Source organism: Nerophis ophidion, linkage group LG29 (assembly GCF_033978795.1).
Source record: "Nerophis ophidion isolate RoL-2023_Sa linkage group LG29, RoL_Noph_v1.0, whole genome shotgun sequence".
NCBI lineage: Eukaryota > Metazoa > Chordata > Actinopteri > Syngnathiformes > Syngnathidae > Nerophis > Nerophis ophidion.
This window is the reverse complement of record NC_084639.1, coordinates 12,554,746-12,573,033: the sequence shown is the minus strand read 5'-3', so window position 1 is coordinate 12,573,033 and position 18,288 is coordinate 12,554,746. Positions and strand designations below refer to the sequence as shown.

The 18,288-nt window shown below is 39.6% G+C and overlaps 1 protein-coding gene and 1 long non-coding RNA gene across 3 annotated transcripts in view; one reads left to right on the top strand and one right to left on the bottom strand.

The window, feature by feature from the left end:
* Positions 1–18,288, bottom strand: part of apln (apelin) — a 75,934-nt gene that overhangs the window by 30,923 nt on the left and 26,723 nt on the right. The window lies entirely within an intron of this gene.
* LOC133546139 (uncharacterized) overlaps positions 12,533–18,288 on the top strand; it is an 88,707-nt gene continuing 82,951 nt past the window's right edge. For both annotated transcript variants that reach the window (XR_009804998.1, XR_009804999.1), the window contains exons 1-2: positions 12,533–12,640; positions 12,855–12,937. This is a non-coding gene — a long non-coding RNA (uncharacterized LOC133546139). The remainder of the gene's footprint in view (positions 12,641–12,854; positions 12,938–18,288) is intronic.

Sequence of the window (18,288 nt, the reverse complement as noted above, 5' to 3'; positions counted from 1 at the left end):
GGCCTTCTCCCGTTCGCTCAGACTGTCACATCCCGGGTGTGTAATGACAATGGCAATATAGAGTATCTAAGAACACAGGTAATCATGTATCTTAGATTCCTCACTAAACACTCCTACTCCCCTGACTATGCATCCTTGGGTTCTAACGTAATACCAGCTCTGGAATGATTCTTCTGACTCAGGCCAAACTGTTGCTATCCAAAACCTATTTTAAGATTTTATATTTGGGGTAAATCATGGGAGAGAATGAACAGTTTGGACTGGACAGCTACAGTATATTTAGCTACAAAATACAGTGGGGCAAAAAAAGTATTTAGTCAGCCACCGATTGTGCAAGTTCTCCCACTTAAAATGATGACAGAGGTCTGTAATTTTCATCATAGGTACACTTCAACTGTGAGAGACAGAATGTGAAAAAAAATCCAGGAATTCACATTGTAGGAATTTTAAATAATTTATTTGTAAATTATGGTGGGAAATAAGTATTTGGTCAACCATTCAAAGCTCTCACTGATGGAAGGAGGTTTTGGCTCAAAATCTCACGATACATGGCCCCATTCATTCTTTCCTTAACACGGATTAATCGTCCTGTCCCCTTAGCAGAAAAACAGCCCCAAAGCATGATGTTTCCACCCCCATGCTTCACAGTAGGTGTGGTGTTCTTGGGATGCAACTCAGTATTCTTCTTCCTCCAAACACGACGAGTTGAGTTCATACCAAAAATTTCTATTTTGGTTTCATCTGACCACATGACATTCTCCCAATCCTCTGCTGTATCATCCATGTATCCATTTTGGTATAAACTCAACTCGTCATGTTTGGAGAAAGAAGAATACTGAGTTGCATCCCAAGAACACCATACCTACTGTGAAGCATGGGGGTGGAAACATCATGCTTTGGGGCTGTTTTTCTGCTAAGGGGACAGGACGATTGATCCGTGTTAAGGAAAGAATGAATGGGGCCATGTATCGTGAGATTTTGAGCCAAAACCTCATTCCATCAGTGAGAGCTTTGAATGGTTGACCAAATACTTATTTTCCACCATAATTTACAAATAAATTCTTTAAAATTCCTAAATTGTGAATTCCTGGATTTTTCTTTCACATTCTGTCTCTCACAGTTGAAGTGTACCTATGATGAAAATTACAGACCTCTGTCATCATTTTAAGTGGGAGAACTTGTACAATCGGTGGCTGACTAAACACTTTTTTGCCCCACTGTAGCTAACAACACAGTTCATCATGTGCCCATCTGTTAGTAACTGGGGAAATCGGGCTGATTTTTCTGGAAAATAAAACATTGAGTATGCAGCCCTGGTTTCAGACCCTTCTAAAAACCTGTTCCGGTAAAACCTTCAATGACTATCACACCTCAATGCCTTGTGAATCCTGGCTATTATCGTCTGCCGGCCTTCTCCCGTTCGCTCAGACTGTCACATCCCGGGTCTGTAATGACACAATTTAGATGTCTCCCGCCATGGCAGCCTGTAAGCGACCGAGGCCCAATCTCAATCAATCCATTCTGGCAAAACGGACAGAAAAGTGTAATGAAAAGTGCTAAAAATACACCGCGGCCTCGTGATAAGACTTGACGGTGTAGATTAACTCTCACACAGCCTGTTTCTGGGAAATCGTCGCGATGTGACATACTGTCCATGACAGCCAGCTCTGCGGAACACGTATAGACCTTTTTGACTGTTGCCATGGCAGATACACCTTGGGCTAATGCATATTTCATCTCCATAAACAATCCACATCTTAGCCGTCTTATTGCCCTGGAATTGGATCCAGTCCCTGTTGTATCTTCTTTAATCTTTTCCCACGAGAGATACCCGCGTTTCCCCAAAGCTGCTAATGCAGGAAAATAGCAAGATAACATATGTCTGACAACAATAAGCCTCTTATCGTTTCTCTGGGATGACCTCGGACCCCCTTTTTTCTCTCTTTGCACCAAATGTGAACTCTCCCACTTGGTAATTCGCTCATTAAACTTTTATATATGGGGGACGTCTGGATGTTGCTGCAGGGATGGATGCTGGGTTTTGCAGCTGGATGCAAATGAAGTGCGACATGGGACTATTTGACAGGGGAGTGATGAGATGCTTGCTTTCCAAACCACATCCTCCGGTAACATTTTGCCTATCGCTCACAATAATTATGGATAATTATACATTTAATATGCATTCTAACATGTACAAATCAGCTCGTTCTTGGTTGTTAGCAATGCAGCAAATGGGAACAATCGATTCTACCTCTAAATCACTTTAAAAATGCATTCAAAAATCGACAACAGTACTAAATTTACATTCCGTAACATAGAAATAACCAAAGTTATTGTAAGAGCAAACACTGAGGAGCTCTTTTTTTAGCGTAGTAACATATCAGCTTGCTTTGGTATTAGCCGTAAAAGCTAGCTAAAGAAAGAGATATGCTAGCAACTGTGCCACCTCCAAACACGTTTGAGTTTGTAATGCACAGCACAATGCAATAAGACACCAATCTGTACTGACTGAAAACATGAACAATCATATTACAGTATTTGTAAAGTATTAGCCCACATTTCATGTTTTGTTTGGACACAGCTAGCCAGACAGCGTATATTGTCTATCATTATACACCCATGACATGCTTGGTGTATTCATGATCAATATAAAGTGTGACTCACACTGTGGTCCAGCTGGCCTGGGATATTTTTCCGGTTTATTTGGGTAAGCACTCCATTTATGTCGAAATAGCATGGCTTCAAATTCCACATTTTGCAGCTTCGAGTCACTTTCCCCTCCCTCTCTTGGCTTCTGTCTGCTCTAACGTTTCACTCTTCCTTCGTGCCCGCTTCTATAAGCACTAGTTCATCCTCCATATGTTCAGTTTCGAAAAGACAAGGTTGTATATCCTCATTTGACGTTTTTGTTGTTTGTTAGCAAACCTACTCTAATTAAAAAACACTCGCCTTTGTTTCCAAAAGTAGAAACGAATATTTGTTGCCAGAAGTCGGAAGCGCGCTGCCATGGAAACGGAAATAAATGCGCCGAGAAATTAGTTCCGGCAATGATTAAAATTACTAAAACACGGTAAATATTGTACATATTACATATTGTTATGAAGGTGTCTATTACTACAGTATATATATATATATATATATATATATATATATATATATATGTCTTAATTACATTATCCAGAGAACAGTGCTCGATACCGTGGTGGAGCGCAATATATGTACAGTATGTGTGGAAAAAATCCCAAGACTACTTCATCTCTACAGAACTGTTTCATGAGGGGTTCCCTCAATCTCTTGACGATACATACATACATATATATATATATATATATATATATATATATATATAACGATATTTTTCCGATTCAAAACGATTCTGTATTCATTCAATACATAGGATTTTGTCTGCTGACATGCTAGCAGAGTAGTAGATTTTTAAAAAAAAGCTTCTATAATTGTAAAGGACAATGTTTTATCAACTGATTGCAATAATGTAAATTTGTTTTAACTATTAAACGAACCAAAAATATTACTTATTTTATCTTTGTGAAAACAATGGACACAGTGTGTTGTCAAGCTTATGAGATGCGATGCAAGTGTAAGCCACTGTGACACTATTGTTCTTTTTTTTTATTTTTATAAATGTCTAATGATAATGTCAATGAGGGATTTTTAATCACTGCTATGCTGAAATTATAACTAATATTGATACTGTTGTTGATAATGTTCATTTTTGTTTCACTACTTTTGGTTTGTTCTGTGTCGTGTTTGTGTCTCCTCAATTGCTCTGTTTATTGCAGTTCTGAGTGTTGCTGGGTCAGGTTTGGTTTTGGAATTGGATTGCATTGTTATGGTATTGCTGTGTAGTGGTTTGTTGTTTGATTAAAAAAAATCAAAACAATTTATTTTTATTTTTATAAATGACAATCGATTCTGAATCGCACAACGTATTCGATTCGTATTCGAATCGATTTTTTCGCACACCCCTAATATATATATATATATATATATGTATATATATATATATATATATATTCTTGCACTGTGTATATGAAACATTGATGGAGGGTTTTCAAGTTGGTTTTTGAATGATACAACATGAGTCGCGTCTTCCAAGCGTTTTTTATCATCTTTAAAATAAAATGACTGTGAATGATTCACCAAAAAGTGCAGTTCCCCTTTAAGAGGTATGCATGCTTTAATAAGAAAGTTTCAGCATGTCAATATTTAGTCATTGCTGACCCAAAGCGATGGGTCAGGATTAATCGGGGTTTGCTTCTTCCTCCTCCTTTTCGGACATGATCGATTTGTGAATTCTGAATGAACCATTCACCATCGTCCAGGGGGAAAACAGCCTCACTGTTGGTTGCTCGACCTGCCTTCGCGGCGAGGCTTAGCTCAAACTGCATATCCCCGCGCTGCCAACGGGGCCGAGAGCCGCTTATGAATGGTCGTAAAGCTGATTTGTGTCAATCGACTGCCAAAACAACCGCATAAGCAGCGTCCGCGCGCGACAACAACACATTTTTCTGTCATTAGAGTAGAGGGGATTCATTTACACAAGTGAACAATGGCGGCGAGCGTACAGAGAGGCGCTGTGTTCAGAGCTTACATCGCCCCCCCTGACATTTAATCCACACTTTGGTTCAATATTCTCCAATTGATCGTCTCCCCACTTTTTTAACGCCAGTTTGTTTACCCGTCTGTGTCGCAATCGCACTGATCAAATCTCACGGCTGCTGGATGAGCATTTAATCTCGTCGCCGTACTCTCCTTATCTTACACCTCTGCAACACAGACCGTGCAGATGTAAACAAACAGCGAGCAGAAGTTCTAGAAGGACGAGTGCATTTCACTTTTATGTGCCGAACTCCCTATCGGGCATCTGCAGGAATGATAAAAACAGTGCAACTTTTCTGATAACTGGTGATAGCTGGTGCATGTTAGCAGATTTTGTAGATTTTTCATGCTAAAGGCAACAATGTTAACTGTCATGATCCACTACTTGGATCATGGCATGTTCGGGTTTTGTTCTGTTTTGTAATCACATCTGTTTAGTATTCAACTTCCTTACTTCCCGGTGGCACTTCCTGTTTGGTTCCGTTTCCATAGTTACGCATTCAGTGTCCCCTGTCTCTTGTTTGTCGTCGCGCACCTGCCTTCTAATTTTTTCTCCCTATTTAAGCCGGCTTCTGTTTGTTTTTCGGTCTCGCTGTGTAATTTGCTTTTGCTGCAACAGGTGACGTCGCTATCCCGCGTTGTAGAAACTCTTTTGTATTCGATTAGCTTCCATGCTATCTTTTATGTTTATTGTCCTAGCTCACATGCTAGCGCCCTTAGTTGTGTCTAGCTCCCATGCTAGTTCAGTTTGTTTTGTTTGTTAGTGCCTTTGTGCAAGTGTTTTTTTTCTTAGTTTGTTTTATACTGTAAATAAATTATTATGCCTACCTTACGCTGTGTTCCAGCTCCGCTGCACCCACGAGAGAACGCAAAACCACTTCACGATGCCAGCTAATCTTCACAGTTAACCACGGCAACAAACCTACTCAAGTTAATTTCAAAACTTGGGAATGACTTCGATAGAGAGATCAATAGCTTCATTGTCATTAGAATCAGCTACTCTACATTAGGGTTGTACGGTATACCGGTTTTAGTATAATACAGCGAAACTAATGAATCATATTTGGTATTATACCGCCTCTAAAAATCCCCGGTGAATCATTCCCCCAGGCCCCCAGTCATTGTCACGTCATGATATTGCTGGTTTACGAGCATGTTCGGCAACGCACAATCACAGAGTACTTGCAAGCAGACACAGTGTGTTGACAGAAAAGGGAGAACGGACACATTTTGGCTTAAAAACACAAGATTAAGGTGAAGTTATAACACTGAAACACCCTCAGGAAGAGGTGCTTTAAGACATGGCTAGCTAGCTAGTGGCTAAAGTCCAGCCGCAGTCTGTAGTGTTGTAGATACTTCTAAATCACTAATCCTCGTCTCCTTGGCAACAAATAAAGTACGTTTCTTACAAGTATCATCCCTGCAGGACAAGGAATTACTAAACACGCTTCACTACACACCGTAGTTCACTGACGTCACAATGTAATGTTTTTGGGTTATTTTGTCACGAAAAAGGGAGGTTTTTTGGGTTGGTGTACTAATTGTAAGTGTATCTTGTGTTTTTTTTAAGTTGATTTAATAAAAATAAAATAAATAAATTTAAAAAAATAATAAATTAATAAAAAATTATTCTTCGGCCCGATACCAATCGGTGGTTGGGGACCACTGCCTTAAATGACCCAGGTGCGGTTAGAAAAGTAACATGTGTTGCATCATAAATGAACAGGGTCTAGTTACAAACACAGCAGGCAAAAGGACATTGAAACAACGTTGAGAACTTGTTGAATTAGTCCTGACGTTGAGCAACGTTGACAACGTTTAATCAACGTTGGGTTCTAAAGTTGATTTGACCATTGAAATTTGGTCATTTCCCAACCAATATTCTACAAAACAAATACAATGTTGAAACAACATGCTTTTTGATGACGTTTAACCAATGTTGGGTTCTGACGGTCATTTGACTATTTAGTTTTGGTCATTTTGAAAACCAATATTCTACAACACAAATACAACGTTGAAACAACATGCTTTTTGACTGTTTGTTCAATGTCAAGTTGTGATGTTGATTTGACCGCTGAAATTTGGTCATTTCCCAACCAATATTCTACAACACATATACAACGTTAAAACATCATGCTTTTTGGCGACATTGAATCAATGTCAAGTTGTGACGTTGATTTGACCCGTGAGCTTTGGTCATTTCCAAACCAAATATCCTACAACACAAATACGACATTGAAACAACATCCTTTTTGATGCATTTGTTCTATGTCAAGTTGTGACGTTCATTTGACCGTTGAAATTTGGTCATTTCCCAACCAATATTCTACAACACAAATACAGCGTTGAAACAACATGCTTTTGGCGATGTGTGTTCAATGTCAAGTTGTGACGTTGAGTTGACCGTTGAAATTTGGTCATTTTCCAACCTATATTCTTCAACACAAATACAACGTTGAAACAACATGCTTTTTGACGACGTTGAATCAATGTCAAGTTGTTACGTTGATTTGACAATTTAGTTTTGGTCATTTAACCAATATTCTACAACAGATATACAACGTTGAAACAACATGTTTTTTGACATTTATTCAATGTCAAGTTGTGACGTCCATTTGACCATCGAGTTTTGGTCATTTCCTTACCAATATTTTACAACACAAACCTAACGTTGAAACAACATGCTTTTTGACAACGTTTACTCAATGCCAAGTTGTGACGTTGATTTGACCATTGAATTTGTCATTTCCCAACCAATATTCTACAACACAAATACAACGTTGAAACAACATGCTTTTTGGCGCTGTTTATTCAATGTCAAGTTGGGATTTGACCATTGAAATTTGGTCATTTTTCAACCAACAACGTAGATCCAACGTTAGACATCAACGTTGTCTCAATTTACAAATTTACAAATACGTTGCTTTAAAGTGTCAGGCTAGTCCCTGACAGGTTGACTATGTTTTGTTTTTTTCCTCTGCATTTGTCTTTTTTTCCTCTGTGTGTGTAGTGTTTCCTGTCAGCGCTCTTATTTTGTTGGTTTCCTGTCTTTCTCCCTGAGTGCTGTGTCCCCTCAGCTGCGGCTGATTGACACCTGGCCACACCTGGTGTCAATCAGCCCGATTCCTATTTAGAATGTTTTCTCCTCCAGTATGTGCTGAATTATTGTCATGTATTGTCGCTCCTGACGCTCGTGTTGTGTCGTGTCGTTGCAGCATATATTTGATAGCTTTGTGTACCTTACTGTTTTTTGTTCCCTGCTTCCAGTTTTGTTTTCATATTACAAGTATGACTTCTGTTTTCCTGCTCGCTTCCCGCTAGCTTCCACGCTAGGCCCTTTTTTTTTGCTAGCTTCCATGCTAAGCTCCTTTTGTTTTCTAGAACCCTCTTTTAGTTCGTTATCCGCCTCGTGCGCGCTTTTTGTTAGTACCCTTTTCTTTGTTCTTGTTTTAGTATTTAAATTAAAACCATGTTTTCTTATTCAAAGCCTGCCTCGTTCTCTGCATCTTGGGGTTTGTCACAAACTAACTTTGACACAAAGTCAGCATTAAAAGGACACTCATTTATAATCAATGTTGTATCAATGTCTTGTGCCTACTGGGCATATGACCTGTATCACTAAGAATGGGGTGCAGTTACGGAGTGGGACTATCCAAGATTAACTGCAGTTTTCTCAAACAACCAATAGGTACCATCTGTGAGCAGATAATTCTGTATCATCTTGATAGTGCATTCTCCACACATTCGTCACTCACCTTTTTTAAGTGAGAGATGAGCCCAAAACTAACCCAGACCCATTGTATTTAGTGAGTCATTTTTGCAGCAGCTTCCTAAAAACAGCAGAGCGCTGCTGTCTTCTTAAGAAACTTTGATTTGTTTACAACGTTTAATCAATGTTGGGCTCTGACGTTTATTTGACCATTGAATTTTTGGTCATTTTCCAACCAATATTCTATGAAACAACAGGCTTTTTGACAACGTTTATTCAATTTCAGGTTGTGACGTTCATTTGACCATTGAAATTTGGTAAATTTCCCAACCACCAACGTGGATCCAGTGTTAGATATCAACGTTGTCTCAATTTACAAAATACGAATATTCTGCAGCGTTGTTTTAAATTCAGTTTTAAAGGTCATGCACGTATAATCAACGTTGTATCAATGTCATTTGCCTGCTGGGAAGGGTGTCCCAGACTTTTACAATTCCGCTATGACACTGATATTTATTCGATGCGATATCAGCAGGAATCATTCATTCTTAAATTACTTAAAGCGTGTAATGTTAGAAAAGGTTTGATCAAGAGAAAATAGTCAAACAGAGAACAACAGTGAAGTGAAGTGAATTATATTTATATAGCGCTTTTCTCAAGTGACTCAAGGCGCTTTACATAGTGAAACCCAATATCTAAGTTACAATTAAACCAGGGTGGGTGGCACTGGGAGCAGGTGGGTAAAGTGTCTTGCCCAAGGACACAAGGGCAGTGACTAGGCTGGCGGAGGCGGGAATCGAACCTGTAACCCTCAAGTTGCTGGCACGGCCACTCTACCAACCGAGCTACGCCGCCCCAGTAGGAGTGTGAAAAACAATAAACTATTTATTAGAATCTGTCTGGAAAGGACTTATGCTGTCTTTATATTGAAGTAGATCACAAAAATGTGTTTAGCTCATAACACAGAAAGTTCAATAATGTGGACACACTTGTTACTGGACACTTTTTATGTAACTATAATTATTTGACACTTGTTTACATTAACAAATGTCCTGTTTTATTGTTCAGTGATTGAGTGCTTAGCTGTTGCGTAGCTGCAGGCTCCCCGTAGCCTATAGCCTAGCATGTTTACCTTTTGTAAATGAGTAAAATGGATGAAAATGTTCTTCTGACACATACAGAGGATCTACGATGAGTGTTTAGCAGTAGATCCTCAAGAACAACAGAGTATTCCTGCCATATAAATGATCTTTGATCAGTATTTTTCTGGTAGATCCTCTAGAACAAAATGTGCTTCCGACACATACAGAGGATCTTTGCCATGGATACGAAACACAAATGTCCACTGCAGAGGATGTTGGATCTCAAGAGTATATACAGTATCACGTTTTTTGCGGTAAGAACAAGACCACCATATGTTAAAGAGAGGATCTTTGACTGCAGTTTTTGCTGCAGCCTATGGAATAATTGCGATCCTCCTTGCAGTACGATAAGTGTGCAGTATTTCACATTGATGGAGTTTGCAAAGATAAGTTACCTTATAGGACGGAGCGGCTAATTGTGTTAATGCTCCAAAGCACTTATACACCAAAATTCAACTATTTATCCATCCATCCATCTATTTCCTACCGCTTGTCCCTTTCGAGGTCGCGGGGGTGCTGGAGCCTATCTCAGCTGCACTTATTCTTCTTCTCCAAAATATAATTCACATTTAGCCGCGCTCTACCTTCCACATTTTTCACCCGATTCAAACCGTTACAACTTCAAACTGTTCAACCTATTCAGAGATTACGGGCATTCTCTTGACGAATTCCAAAAATTCACAGATTTCCCAAAATTCCAGGTTTTCCGGGACATTTTTCCCATTCAAAATTAATTTGCCATTTTTCAAACTTCCACCGTTTCCTCATTTTTCATCCGATTCGTTCAACACATTCCACCATTCTGGAAATACAATCTTCCCTTTTTCCAAGTTCAAAAAAATCCCAGGATTTTACAGAATTGCTGGTTTTCCAAAGCCCTTTATTGCCACCCTTTTTTCTGGTGACTACTCATCCCACATTTTTCAACGCATTTCAATTATTCCACCGTCAAAACATTCCTCTTAATCATGACAAAAAAATATATTTTTGAACCGGAAAAATTCCGGGTTTTCCCGAAATTCCAGGAATTCCGTAATTTCAACATGTTACTACTTCAATATTTCTCGACCGATTTGAAAAATTCAAACACCAACCATTTCAACTCATTCAAATCATTCAAGTTTTTTTTTTTTTTAATCATTTTCCTAAAAAAAAATGCAGATTTTCCTGAAATTCCCCAATACTATTTACTACTTCAAATTTCTTGCCCTATTTAAACAATTCCAACCCCAACCAATTCAGTTCATTCAGGACATTCATGCTCCTAATCATTTCTCGCTTTTCCCAAACTTACCAGGAAGTTCCCGTTGAGTTGAATGTGACATTTTTCCAAGTTGCACGATTCCCACATTTTTCAACCCTTTCAAACCATTCCAACATCAACACATTCCACTCATCCTGCACATGCAAACTAACACTTTCCCAAGTTTCAAACCAAATTCCGGTTTTCCTGGAACATTCAAACCATTCCAACATTTAAACGACTCTTACATTCACACTACATTCTGTCAGCATTTCACTTCAACTTCAGCATTAGGAATTGCGACATGTATTTTAAAACCTCTTAAGGCCAAAGCTGTTTGTTTACATGCTTTTTTAAATTTTATTTCTCTTTGGTATTTGGGCTTATTGGACCCTAATTAGAATAAAACACTAAGAATCATCTTTTAATATGATATACTTAGTCCATAAGTGACAAATGTGTACTTCATGTTTAGCATACTTGCCATCCCTCCCGGATTTTCCAGGAGACTCCCGAAATTCAGCGCCTCTCCCGAAAACCCCCCAGGACAAATTTTATCCCGAAAAACTCCGGAAATTCAGGCGAAGCTGGAGGCCACGCCCCCTCCGGCTCCATGCGGACCCGAGTGTTGTGTCGACAGCCTGTTTTCACGTTCGCTTTCCCACAATACAAACAGAGTGCCTGCCCAATGACGTTATAACTGTAGAATGATCGAGGGCGAGTTCTTGGTTTCTTATGTGGGTTTATTGTTAGGCAGTCTCATTAACGTCTTCCCAACGCGGCAAAAACACACAACAACAGCAGTCACGTTTTTGTCTACCGTAAAGCAGTTCGTCTGCCGTAAACAGCAATGTTGTGACACTCTTAAACAGGACAATACTGCCATCTACTGTATATGCATATGTGACAATAACATCTACCGCTTTTAGAGCAGTGGTTCTCAACCTTTTTTTAGTGATAAACCCCCTGTGAACATTTTTTAAATTCAAATACCCCCTAATCAGAGCAATGCATTTTTGGTTGAAAAAAAAAAGATAAAGAAGTAAAGTACAGCACTATGTCATCAGTTTCTGATATATTAAATTGTATAACAGTGGAAAATATTGCTCATTTGTAGTGGTCTTTCTTGAACTATTTGGAAAAAAAGATATAAAACTTACTAAAAACGTGTTAAAAAATAATCAAGTGATTCAATTATGAATAAAGATTTCTACACATACATATAGCCCTGCGATGAGGTGGCGACTTGTCCAGGGTGTACCCCGCCTTTTGCCCGATTGTAGCTGAGATAGGCACCAGCGCCCCCCGTGACCCCAAAGGGAATAAGCGGTAGAAAAATAGATGGATAGATAGCTGTAAATATACTCCTCCCCTCTTAAACACGCCCCGACCACGCCGCCCACCTCCCGAAATCGGAGGTCTCAAGGTTGGCAAATATGTGTTTAGTGACAAGCTAATTCTTATTTTTACACTTTTTTCCACCTAATTCCATTGTATGTTATACTCTTCTGACACCACCAGATGGCAGTATAAGTTTCCACAAAAGGGCCATATGACCCCAATTCAGTAGTGTACACAATTTTGGAAATAAGAGCTAAAAGGTGCTGTCCACACATGTGGCCACTAAGGCCTTTAAAGGTTTTAAGAATGTTTTATGTTCAATATTTTGCATTAAAACCAAGCAATTGTACGGAATATGTACTGAACTGTGCAATCTACTAATAAAGGTTTCAATCAAGCAATCAAAATGGCTCAAAGGGTGTGTTATTGTTTGTGCTATGGCGCCATCTCTTGGACGAGTTTGCTCACTGCAGGTATTGCAATGTGGAAAATGTACGTCCTGTTTGAGTGACGTACACCGGAAATAGGCGTCCATTGCGTTTTTGCCCCAAAGAGATTCTCCATTAATCTCTCCAAGCAACGTTTGTAAGTTTTACAGTTTAACCACAACTGCTTATACTTACCTAACTGTCACATGTGTGACATCTGTAGGAGTGTTTTCATGCCTATTTGTACGTGCTATCATGATGTAACGAAGCTAGCGTCGTTAGCATTAGTCAGCATGCTAACACGCCCGCCAGCAGGTGTGTGTGTTTCAATATTATTAATTTACTAAGTCGTTCTTTTTGCAATGTTTCAGTTTCACGAATTTCATTCCATGACGACAACTTCTGTTGTGTTTGGTCACTGCTGCGTTACAGACACCGTTTGGAAATAATTCAGGTAGGTAAATAAACATGTACACACTCTTCCTGCGTAAATACCTCATTTCAGGTAAGTAAACAAACATTGACAAAATATGTCCGTGTAAATAACTCATCACAATGCTAATATATGGATTTTTTGTTTTGTAATACGGTGCAGTGCTTGACGCATTTGCTACATTAAACATTAAATACTGTATTTCCCGGACTATAAGGCGCACTTGAAATCCTTTTTTTTCCCTTCAAACCTCGACAGTGCGCCTTATAACCCGGTGTGCCTACTGTACGGAATAATTCTAGTTTTGTTTACCGACCTCAAAGCTGTTTTATTTGGTGTATAGTGTATTGATGAACGTGACCAGTAGATGGCAGTCAAACATAAGAGCTACATGTCGATGCAGTATTACTCAAATAAACAACATCAACATTTTTTATGTTATATTGAAAATATAGAACATTACACACAGCGCTCAAAAATCTATCAAAATGTTTTAGTACGACTTTGGTAAGCTATGAAGCAGCACCGTTTGATAGATTGTTGACACGTTTAACATGGGAGTTTTATTATGGTGTGTTCATAACGTAAGACAGGGATCACCAACATTTTTGAAACCAAGAGCTACTTCTTGGGTAGTAATTAATGCAAAGGGCTACCAGTTTGATACACACTTAAATACATTGCCAGAAATAGCCAATTTGCTCAATCTACCTTTAACTCTATGTTATTATTAATAATCAATGATATTTATCTTTGTGGAAACACTGATCATCTTAATGATTTCTCACAATAAATATATTTTAGATGACATGTTTTGAATAGGTTAAAATCCAATCTTCACTTTGTTAGAATATATAACAAATTGGACCAAGCTATATTTCTAACAAAGATAAATCATTATTTCTTCTAGATTTTCCAGAACAACATTTTTAAAAAGTAATTCAAAAGACTTTGAAATAAGATTTAAATTTGATTCTACAGATTTTCTAGATTTGCCAGAATAATTTTTTTGAATTTTAATCATAAAAAGTTTAAAGAAATATTTCACAAATATTCCTCGTAAAAAAAACAGAAGCTAAAATGAAGAATTAAATTAAAATGTATTTATTCTTTACAATAAAAAATTAAATTTAGTTGAACATTTATTTAAATTGTCAGGAAATAAGAGGAAGGAAGTTAAAAGGTAAAAAGGTATAGGTGTTTAGAAATCTCAAAATTGTTTTTAACGTATTTTTTCTCTAAAATTGTCTTTCTGAAAGTTATAAGAAGCAAAGTAAAAAAAACAAATGAATTTATTTAAACAAGTGAAGAAGTCTTTAAAATATTTTCTTGGATTTTCAAATTCTATTTGAGTTTTGTCTCTCTTATAATTAAAAATGTCAAGCAAATCTCTATTTTTTAAATCAAATTAAAAACATAGAGGCAGCTCACTGGTAAGTGTTGCTATTTGAGCTATTTTTAGAACAGGCCACCGGACGACTTATCTGGTCCTTACAGGCGACCTGGTGCCCACGGGCACAGCGTTCGTGACCCCTGACGTAAGACATATTATCTGGTATTTTGCTTTACAATATTATGCAAAAGCAACTTATTTTACCTTCTGGAACCTGCTGATCTGTATTTGAGATCTGCATAGGTCCTGAAAAGTTGTGCGCATCCGCCTTTGCAGTCCGTACCGACTCCGTAGTCGATAATCTTCTTTTTCTCTATCTTCTTGTTATGGGACGTTCCTCCTCCGCTGTTGTTTTTAATATGGGACATTCATCTTCCGCTGTTGCCATTTCTAATATAAAGTAGTATAAAGTTCTTACATATATCGCTCAGTAAACTCGCCATGAAAGCGCTAAAACATACTGGTTTAGTGAGTTTCCATTAATCACCCAAGGAACTTTAGTTATTAGAGAGTCCCGGTCGGACGGTTTTTCACAGGACGGATGAGGAGATGCTGCTCCATTATTGATTTAAGTAAAGTCTGAATGTCGTTAAAACCGTGAGCACCATCTTTTGACACTCTTTCCACTCCCGTCCTTGCACGCAACACCGCTACAACAAAGAAGACGCTGCCGAAGGTGAGCCACGTAAAAAAGACCGCCCACAAAACTGCGCATCCGGAAGTTACTGTCAGAAAGCGGCTTGAAGATGATCCGTAAAATATAATCTATGCACCATTTTGACCAAAGAACCACCATTATATGTTATGTAGACCACAAGGAAGTATTTGACATTTAGTAAAAAATAATGAAAACAATATGACTCCTTTAATGCGCCCTATAATCCGGTGCCTCTTTAATCCGAACAAACATTGAAAATACACGACTCATCGGCAATGGTTAGAGTGTCCGTCCTGAGATCGGTAGGTTTTGAGTTCAAATCCCGGCCGAGTCATACCAAAGACTATAAAAATGGGACCCATTACCTCCCTGCTTGGCACTCAGCATTAAGGGTTGGAATTGGGGGTTAAATCACCATAAATGATTCCCGGGCGTGGCCACCGCATCTGCCCACTGCTCCCCTCACCTCCCAGGGGGTGATCAAGGGTGATGGGTCAAATGCAGAGAATAATATCGCCACATTTAGTATGTGTGTGACAATCATTGGTACTTTAACTTTTAACTTTAATCTGGTGCGCCTAATGGTCCTTAAAATAAGGTAATTTACAGTATTTACCGTATAAACAATGTTCTCCTGTCCCACTAGACACACCAATAAGCTTGTTTATAGACATACAATAAAACTCCTCATCTGAAGTTGCCATTTCTTATAACTTGGTGACATGATACAATGCACACAGTGTTTCCCACAGGTCAGGCATCTATTTGTGGTGATGTGGTTTGATTTTGGGGGGTGGGTTGCGGCGGTGGCGATGACCAAGAAGAACGCGGAGTTGGAATATAATTACAACACAAGCTCCATTCACAGACAGAGTCCCATTGCTTTTATGAGCGGTCGAGTGAGTCAAAAGCCGGAAAAAAAAAAATGTTTCTTTTCATTTATTTATTTTGTATTTTTTTTATTTGTGGCGGTCGTAATTCTTTTGTGGCGGGCCGCCACAAATAAATTAATGTGGGAAACCCTGGATGCACATTAATGAACTTATAAAGTATAAAAGTGACAGATTGATGCAGATGAAAATCAAGCCTTTGGCTTTGATTTCCATCTGCATCTCATTGCCAAGAAACAAGCCCAGGGCTCCCACTAATTCAGCATTATAGTGAGTTGCATTTTTCATGCACTTATTTTTGCCGTATTTATCTGGCCGGTCCCTGAAAATAATGCCTACATTGAACTTGTCCGTCGTGCGAAAAAGGTTGGGGACCCATGATGGAGTGGATGCGGCTTATATATCTGCGCTCTATGATCAGAAAAACACGGTAATAATACTTCCATCCACCCTGAATAACGTTTAAGTGTTATTTGACAGGGAAAAAATTAGCAGCAGAAAAATATATTTATTTTACACATAAAACTTAAATGCTTAAATGACACGACAACAATAAATGCTGGACTCATGTACTGCAGTACAATGGCTGCAGCTTATTATGTTGACGTGCAAACCTTCTGGGTGAGCAACACACTCTTGGCCTTAGCTGGGGAGAGGAAGAATGAGTTCCCCGGAGGGTGTAGCCATGGTTATTGCCATGACGTCGGAGGAGCCGTCCCGCTGTGTCTTATCGTGTGTCTCCCCTCCTTCATTCACTAAAAGGAGACGAGCGGGCTGACGAATCCAAAGACAGTATGGCCCCCAGCACAACCAGACGTAGCAGAGATGCTCGCCGCCACGTAAGCACGTTAGACGATCACGGGGATTATTTAGCTGGGATGATGTGTTAATTGTGTCAAAACAATCCAAACATTCTCAGTCTTTCATAAGCCCCTGATGAACGGGAGCGTCATAATCTGACGTTTAGTGTCAGATATGCCATTCCGGGCCCTGACAGGAAGTGGTACCCGTTGCTGACTTTCAAACCACGTTACCATGGCAGCCAAAATGAAGGCTGGAGCAAAAAAAAAAAAACAATGGCGCTCTCAGCTGAAATCCTGCAGGTTTTTCTTGAGTCAGACTCCATGATTGTTTTATTTGTGATGTTTCAACCCCACCACCCCCTTGTTTGTTTTTGCTTTGATTTGGGCTGGGGGGCTGTTTGATATGCAGCATTGTTACTCTGCCATAATGCAGCGCTTGTGGTCCGTGCTGAAGGCCGCCTTTGTCTTATTAGGAACGCAAAGTGCTCGAAAAGTTTCGCCCCGTTTTTCGCTGAAGGTTCAGAGAAGATTAAAAAAAAAATAGCGTCCACATGTCCTTATTTTCTTTTTTGAGTCGGGCTGAATTAGCGAGCGAATGAAATGATGAGGTGTGAGACGGCGTGCTCGGCTATGATCAGAGCGCTGCCAGTTCAAAGGGCCGCCGGCAGCAGCACTGAGCCGGCTAATGAAGCCCCCGAATTCCCTCGCTACTTGACTGCCTGTCGCTTTGTACGCAGTCACACTCTTAGTTGCAGGGGTGACTGTGTGGCTACAAGGTTACTGCGGGTTTGGGGGGGTTCGGACACACAAGGAACTTCATAACTTCCATCGAGTTGAATGCAGCAACGCAAAATAAACGATACTTGGTGCGGACTTTGATGTGGTTTGCTTAGCGGGGACACGCTCACTTGTACCATATTCTTCAGACTAGGGTTTTACGGTATACTGGTACTATTTAACTACAGCGGTACTAATGAATTAAAAACGGTACTATACTGCTTCTGCATTAACACAATGGTGCACCATCCTGCATACTTGCCAAGCTTGAGACCTCCGAATTCGGGAGATGGCGGGGGTGGGGTTGGGGGGACAGCAAGGGTGTATATTGTAGCGTCCCGGAAGAGTTAGTGCTGCAAGAGTTTCTGGGTATTTCTTCTGTTGTGTTTATGTTGTGTTACGGTGCAGATGTTCTCCCGAAATGTGTTTGTCATTCTTGTTTGGTGTGGATTCACAGTGTGGCGCATATTTATAACAGTGTTGTTTATACGGCCACCCTCAGTGTGACCTCTATGCTTGTTGACCAAGTATGCTTGCATTCACTTGTGTGTGTGAAAAGCCGCAGATGATATGTGACTGGGCTGGCACGCTGTTTGTATGGAGGAAAAGCGGATGTGACGACAGGCTGTCCTCAGGTCAGAATGCGGACCTAAGTGAGGACAGCATGCGGCTGTTAAGAGGTGGAGGTTTCTGGTGAGTGAGGCCGCTAAAGGCAGGCCCCGATATTGTAGTCTGGGCTTAAGTCGGGAGAAATTCGGGAGAATGGTTGCCCTGGGAGATTTTCGGGCGGGGCAGTGAAATTTGGGAGTCTCCCGGGAAAATCGGGAGGGTTGGCAAGTATGCCGTCGTGA